Here is a 7,758-nt window from a genome sequence, read left to right as displayed (position 1 = left end):
GTGGAACGTAAATAAAGCATGTTTCATTTCTTCATCTCATAGCCGAACCACCATTGTTGTAATTTGAAAGTTTCGGTCAAGCTAGTTTGTTTACATGGTAAGTCATTTTTCATCCATTTTTTTGTAATTTTTATGGTTTTTAGATTGTTGCAATTAGGTCCAGTTAACTCATATCTCTGTTTTCAAAACTACTAAAGATTTTAGATTTTACCATGAATGAATATTCGTTTTTCTTGATGTTAAATGATGAATTTGTAGTATTGGTTGTTGATTTAGACTAGTTTATGAAATGATTTTTGTTAGTTTTTAGTTAAAGGACTAATTTGATAAAATCTTAAAATTGATGTGGAATTATTGTGAATTTTGAACAAATATGGGCTATACTAGTGTAGGAAGAAATTCGGCTAGCATGGGAAATTGTGAAATTTTTGATAAATTTGGAATTTTGGGTTTAGGGACCAATTGAATCTTTAAAGTATTTTGCCTTCAACGTACGTGCTAGTAACGAATTAAGATTTCGTAACAAACGCCAACCCTGCTTGGCCAGTAATGTAATGTTAAAAGAATTTAAATTACGAAACCCCATCCCCCCTTCAGCCTTTGGTACGCATAGCGAATTCCAATTACACCAATGTATTCCCCTATTCCTATGACTTTTTTTCCATAAAAAAACCCTTAATATATTTTCTAATTCCACACACAAAGTTTTTGGTAAAAGGAAACAAAACATAGTATAAGTAGGAATGGCTTGTAAAATTGCCTTAATGAATACCTTTTTTCCCCCCTGAGATAGATATCGTGTGCTCCAACTATCAATCTTCCGTTTCAATCTATCTTTCAAAACTTGAAAAGCCTCTTTCTTCCTTCTCCCCACCATATTCGGAAGTCCCAGGTATCGTTCAGCCTCAGTCGAGCACCTAACATTAAGGGCCTCAACAACTAGATTTTTATCTTGATCAGTAACATTCGAACTGAAAAAGGCCGACGACTTTTCAAAATTAACACATTGGCCTGAACATGATTCGTATTCTCATAAAATGTCCCTAATCACTTGAATCCCTCTATCCGAAACTTCTCCAAAAAGTATGCAATCATCTGCAAACATCAGATGCGAGATTGGTGGTGTCGACTGACAAACTTTTACCCCAACCATTTTCTTTTCTTGGTTGACTAGTCTCATCAACGCAGACTGGCCTTCACCGTAGAACAGAAATAAATAAGGGCTTAAAGGATCTCCTTGACGTATCCCTCGTGATGGGTTAAAATTTGGTCCTCCTTCTCCATTAAGCAAAATTGAGTACTAGACTGAGCTTATATAATGAAATATAAGGTCAATAAAAGAATTGGAAAAGCCTAATTTTGATATCATACCTTTGATAAAAGGCCATTCCACACGATCAGAAGCCTTGCTCATGTCCAGCTTCAAAGCCATAAAACCATTTCTTCTTGATCTTTTGTTCTTAAAATACTGAAGGACCTCGTACGCCAGTAACACATTATCTGTTATAAGTCTACCTGGAACAAAAGCACTTTGTGATCCATCAATACAACCATCCAAAACTTTTTTTAATCGGTTTGCAATTGTTTTGGCGATAATTTTATAAATTATCGTACAAAGACTGATTGGCCGAAAATTCTTCAGGTTGGAAGGATTCACAATTTTAGGAATTAACACCAATTGGGTTTTGTTAATTTCTTTCAGCGATTTACCATCATTCAAGATCCCCAAGCAGAAGTTGCAAGTATCTTTTTCAATGATATTCCCATACTTCTGGAAAAAAATTCCCGAAAAACCATCTGGACCTGAAGCTTTTATAGGTCCCATTCCATTTAATGCCTCAATGACTTCCTCCTCAGAGTAGGTAGCAAGTAAGCATTGATTGATACTGTCTGAAATACAACAAGAGACTTCCGATAGAATATGATCTATATTGCCTGTTCCCTTGGACTAAAAAAGATTTACAAAATAATCCCGAGCAATGTTTCCAATTTCAATGCTATCAGTAGCCACTGAGCCATCATCTCTTTGTAGACCATGAATATGATTTATACGTCGCCTTTGAGAGGCAAATTTGTGAAAGAATGATGTATTCTTATCCCCTATTTTTAACCAGTTTGCTCTGGCTCTTTGCTCCCTGTAATGACCCAAATTCCCGGGCACCGGAAAAATGAGTCGTAGGGCCTCCGTCTTAGGAAATTAAGTCCGTAAATATTTATTAAAAATATTTATGAGGATAATTATGAGTTAAATTAGAGTTTAATTAAGTGAATTTAATTTAATTAAGAGTGACTAAGTAAAAGGACCAAATTGAATAAAGTGTGAAAGTTGAATTATAGATTAAAAGAAAATAAAAAGAACCAAAATGGAAATTATGCCATTTGTCCTAAGTGAGGCGGCATAAACATAAAAATCTGAGATTTTATGTGTTAAAATATATATTAAATTATTATTATTAAAAGTAAAGTAAATAAAAGGAAATAAAAGAAAAGAAAGATAGAAAAGAACGAGAAGCTCACGAAACAGAGAAAGAAAGGAAAGGAAGAAAAAAAAAGGGAAAAATTGGAGAATTGAAGCTTGAAAGTTAAATTGCAAACAAAGGAACTGAGGCATCCAATACAAAGGGGAAAAAGAAAGTAGTCGAGGAACAGCTCGGGGAAAATCGGTTTGTATTATCATAATTCAAAGTATTTATTATTGCATATTTAATTGTAATATATATATATATATATATATATATGAATGTGCGTGAAAATGACTTGAATGTGAATTGTTGATTAATTGTGATTACATTGAGAAATATAAGAGAATTGATTGAAATGTGAAAATGTTTCGGAAATGGAAATATGATCGAAACCCTATTAACTAGTCGGGCTTAGTGGATATAGTTGGCATGCCATAGGATTGGAAGTGTTCAGGGATTCTTCGACCTCGAGTCGATGAGGCACTAGGTGTGCCATAGATTTACTTCAGATAGTTTCGATGAGGCTTTGATAGCCACATTGCTTTGGCTTGGCCGATGAGGTACTTGGTGTGCCATAGATCTGATTTACTTCGAACTATCCGATGAGGCGTTGGTCGCCATTCTGGTGTGTTTGGTTGGATCCGCGTATCCACCTTGGTCCGAGTCAAGTTAATAGGGCCTATAAGTGAAATAAGCAAAATTATCTGAATCTGATTATCTGAATTATCAAATGAAAGGTGAAAGAAAATGATGATACGAAATGTGAAAAGAAATTGTGTTGTGAAGTTGAAAGCATGAACTTTATGTTTATGAATTATGTATAGATGAAAGTGTTATGAATTAAGCGTTTACATGTTGGTGAAAATTTTATAATCATTTGAATGACATTAATATGACATGAATTGGCATATTCAATTGACTACTTGTGCATTTATGTTTTGAACTTGATTTGATGTTATGAATTGAATTATGATAATACCACTGAGTATTTTCGATTTTCGATGTACTGTTGTTTTTCGTCTGTGAGTTAGGTAAAATAGAGTCCGGTTCTGCATTCAAAATCATCTCCGACTCCAGCTCATTTTGTGGTAAAAATCTTATCTTTTGGTAATGTGGCATGTACTAGGTTTTAGGTGGTTATTTGTATATATTTAATATTTTGAATGTAAAAGATGGTGTATAAACTTTAAGGAGTTTGACGTATAAAGGGACGATTCCTAAGTTTATGAAATGAATGGTATATAGTTACATGTTATGTGGAAGTGAATTGGACTGGTTTGTATAATTGTGTTTAGTGTTTCAGGGAGGCCTGTAGAGTTAGGATTCGAATCCTAACCCCACGAAAGGTTCATATTAGGTCCGTAGAACCTCAATAAGGGTAATTAACCTTATTTTGAGTATAATTTTGTGGTTATTTTCGATTTGTAATAATAAAGTTTGTCTGTTTTCGGTAATGCCCTGTAACCCTATTTCGGGGACGGTTTGGGGTTAGAGGGTGTTACACTCCCAGTATCGGTCTTCCTTCTTCATTTCCATATTTAAATGAAATTTGACCTCTACAATCTCGGCCAAAGACTCATCCGACCGCTCAGCACTATTTAAAACCTCCAATCTCTTAGTTAAGCTTTTAACATCACATCCTCTTTTAGCTTTAATCATGTTTGCCCACTTTTTCAACCCCTTAGCAAGAGTTAACAACCGATTCGGATAAGAACCCAAGCTATTTTCCCACAACTTTTTAATCTCTTCACCATATGACTCTTCTAGAACCCGCCACGCCTCAAAACGAAAATGATCAAGCTTAGTACCTATTCCACTGGACTCTGTCTCTATAAGCAAAAGACAGTGATCTGAAAAAGAGTGTAGAAGATGCCTCAACGAGAAAGATGGGAAAAGTTGAAACCAAGCGTCGTTAGCAACACTTCTATCAATTCTTTCTCTTATGTTATTTTCCAAAGTTCAATCCTTCTTCCAAGTAAACCATGGTCCTAAGTATCCGACATCAACCAATTGACAAAGTTTTAAAGTTCACCGGAAAACTTCCATTCGAGCCTCTTCTCTCAAAACCCCTCATTGCTTCTCATTAGCTAAGAGAATATCGCTAAAATCTCCTCCAACCAACCAAGGTAGTGAATTGTTCCTTCCTAAAGATCGAAGTAGCTCCCGAGTCCTTGCTTTCTCTCTAATATCTGGAGCCCCATAGAAACCCGTAAATCTCCATTTCTGACTATCATCCTCTTCTTAAATTTCCACATCAATATGGTTTTTGGAGAAGCTCTTCAAAGTAATCAAACGATCCCCATTCCACCCAATACTTAATCCCCCTCGAGTCCCCTCTGCTGGTACGTCAACACCATTTAGAAAACCACAACGTCTCCTAACATTCACCATTCGATTAACCTTCAGTTTTGTCTCCATAAAGAAGACAATTTGGGGATTGTAAAATTTCAGCATATGCTGAAGACAACGAACTGTTCGTGGACTCCCCAATCCACGAACATTCCAGCATAAGATTTTCATAGCTGCCGGTCGGCATATCCCCTGGTAGCCACCGGTAAATTTTTTTGATGAGCTGATTGCACACTGCTAATCTCCACCGAATCTTGAACGTTGGAAACATTAGAAATCAAGACCTCAAACCTCTGACGTTTCTTTCCCTCCTCATTGAAAATCCTCTCATCCTCCAACTTACAATCCATTCTTGTCAAATCCGTCCCACTATTTTGACCCATGTTATCTTGGGCCTTTGTTGAACCCGTAACTTTCATTCGAGATTTCAGCTGTTGACTATCACCATGTGCCAAATCTTTCCCCATAGAATGACAAGATTCCTAATTTTTAATTAAAAAATTTGGAAATGTGGTACCTTCCAAATTTATTCCAATAGTGGAATTATAATCTGCCCATGATCCTTTCCCATAATTATTCCTTAATTTTGGGCCAGATTTCTGCCCATCACAATTCTTTCCAAAAAACGATTTGTCACCCTCCTCCCTTAGCCAGATGCTGCTAACGATGGTGGCCTTCCTCAGCTGAGCCTTCAAAGACAGATCCCAACCCATATCCACCTCCTGCACCCCACATTGTAGTCTTTTTGGGCAAAAACTTCACCATGATCGAGGCAGCCACATAAAAAACAAAACAAAGTTAGCTTTCATACTTGAACGTTGCATAAGTAAATTTTGCTTCTGACAACATGATTTTTTTTTTTTCATTTCAAGGGCTTTCTGACATCGATTTGAACCCGGATATGCATGTAATTCTTATGCCCATTTGATAAATTCTTTAAATCATATTCCAAGAATTTACCAATGAAATTGCCAAAGAGAACAGCCATGGATTCTCTAATAAACCCCTGAGGCAAATCATAAATCTGGACCCACCAATCCGAAAACACCAAAAGAATAGACAAAGGATCATCATTCTCTTTAATCCTGTGGAAGATCAGAAGATGGTTGTTGAATGTTCAAGGAGAACCAGTAATAACTCGATGGATGTCCACTTCATTAAAAAAATTGAACAAGTAACGCTTATCACTCAAATCTGAAATTTGAACACCTTCTAAAGGATGCCAGAGATTGGCCATAGTATTTCTCATAGCAGGGAAATGAACTACACTAGCAGTAAGAAAACAACCCACTAAACAGAAACTAAACGCTGGACCCTGTACTTCGTCTCCAATTGGGATAGATAAAGCATCCTCCTCATTCTCCTCTAAGCGCAAATCCTCCAAACCCCTTTCCATACGTTTCTCTTACCAAGGCTGAATGACCCTCCAATCCAATAGAAGATTAATATTCAGCAATCAGGAATCAAAAGAAAAGAGATTGAAAAGTTCAAAAGTAGGGAAAAAACCCCAAAACGTGCCAGAGAGCTGCAGACAAAGACTTGCCAAAAGGCAAACAATGATGTTAAACTTAATCACTTTTGACTTTCAATGATTAAATGGTTAAATTAGTGAATGAGGGAGGATTTATGTGGCATATAGGCCATTTTTAATTCATGTGGATAGTGGAACGTAAATAAAGCATGTTTCATTTCTTCATCTCATAGCCGAACCACCATTGTTGTAATTTGAAAGTTTCGGTCAAGCTAGTTTGTTTACATGGTAAGTCATTTTTCATCCATTTTTTGTAATTTTATGGTTTTAGATTGTTGCAATTAGGTCCGTTAACTCGTATCTCTGCTTTCAAAACTACTAAAGATTTTAGATTTTACCATGAATGAATATTCGTTTTCTTGATGTTAAATGATGAATTTGTATTATTGGTTGTTGATTTAGACTAGTTTATGAAATGATTTTTGTTAGTTTTTAGTTAAAGGACTAATTTGATAAAATCTTAAAATTGATGTGGAATTATTGTGAATTTTGAGCAAATATGGGCTATACTAGTATAGGAAGAAATTCGGCTAGCATGGTAAATTGTGAAATTTTTGATAAATTTGGAATTTTGGGTTTAGGGACTAAATTGAAAAAAATGTAAAAGTTTAGGGAAGATATGTAAATAATAAAAAATCAATGGTATATACATAGAAATAAGTTTGATAATATATTTGAAATTAATATATTGAATTTAATCATTTTATAAATTAAGAATTGAATCGTACAAATAATAACTAGGGAAAAAAGAATCGCGGATTAGTCCCTACAAATCAACCAAAAGCGCGGATACCAATTTGTGAAAAATAAAATAAAATAAAATAAAAAAATAAAATAAAGAACACACAAATTTTACGTGGAAACCCTTTCGGGAAAAAACCACGGGCAGAGGAGAAGAAAATTTACTATGTCGAAAATTTTAATCAATACAAGAGGAATAGACTATGTCTATTTATAGGCTTGTAAAGTCATATTCTAGTAGGATTGAAACACCTTATCCTAATCAATATAAAATAGATGGAGTTTAATAAGGTTTAAAAAACCTTATTCTAAAATAAAATAAAAGAAGTCTAATTCTATATGGATTTTACTTTTATTTTATTTTTCATCGTATTTTATTTAAATAAAAATTTGAGTCACTTAATTCTAACACCTAAAGTAAGCAAGTCAAAATTATCAATTGAGAAAACCTCGACAAATTGTGATGATTTGGCTAAGCAAGTTTCTAAGTTTTAGTATTACATTTAATCTTTAAATTTATCTTTTACACAATTTAAATTTCTAAGTAAATTATGAGTTTGAATATCTTTAATTAAGTCGAACGATATATAAAATATTTTTTAATTATTAAATATAATAAATTCTCGCGAGTATGAAATTAATTATATTGCTATTCAACTCACGACGAAATAGACA

The sequence above is a fragment of the Gossypium arboreum genome, chromosome 13, assembly GCF_025698485.1.
Source record: "Gossypium arboreum isolate Shixiya-1 chromosome 13, ASM2569848v2, whole genome shotgun sequence".
In the NCBI taxonomy this organism is placed as follows: domain Eukaryota; kingdom Viridiplantae; phylum Streptophyta; class Magnoliopsida; order Malvales; family Malvaceae; genus Gossypium; species Gossypium arboreum.
Note: the sequence above shows the minus strand (reverse complement) of the source record.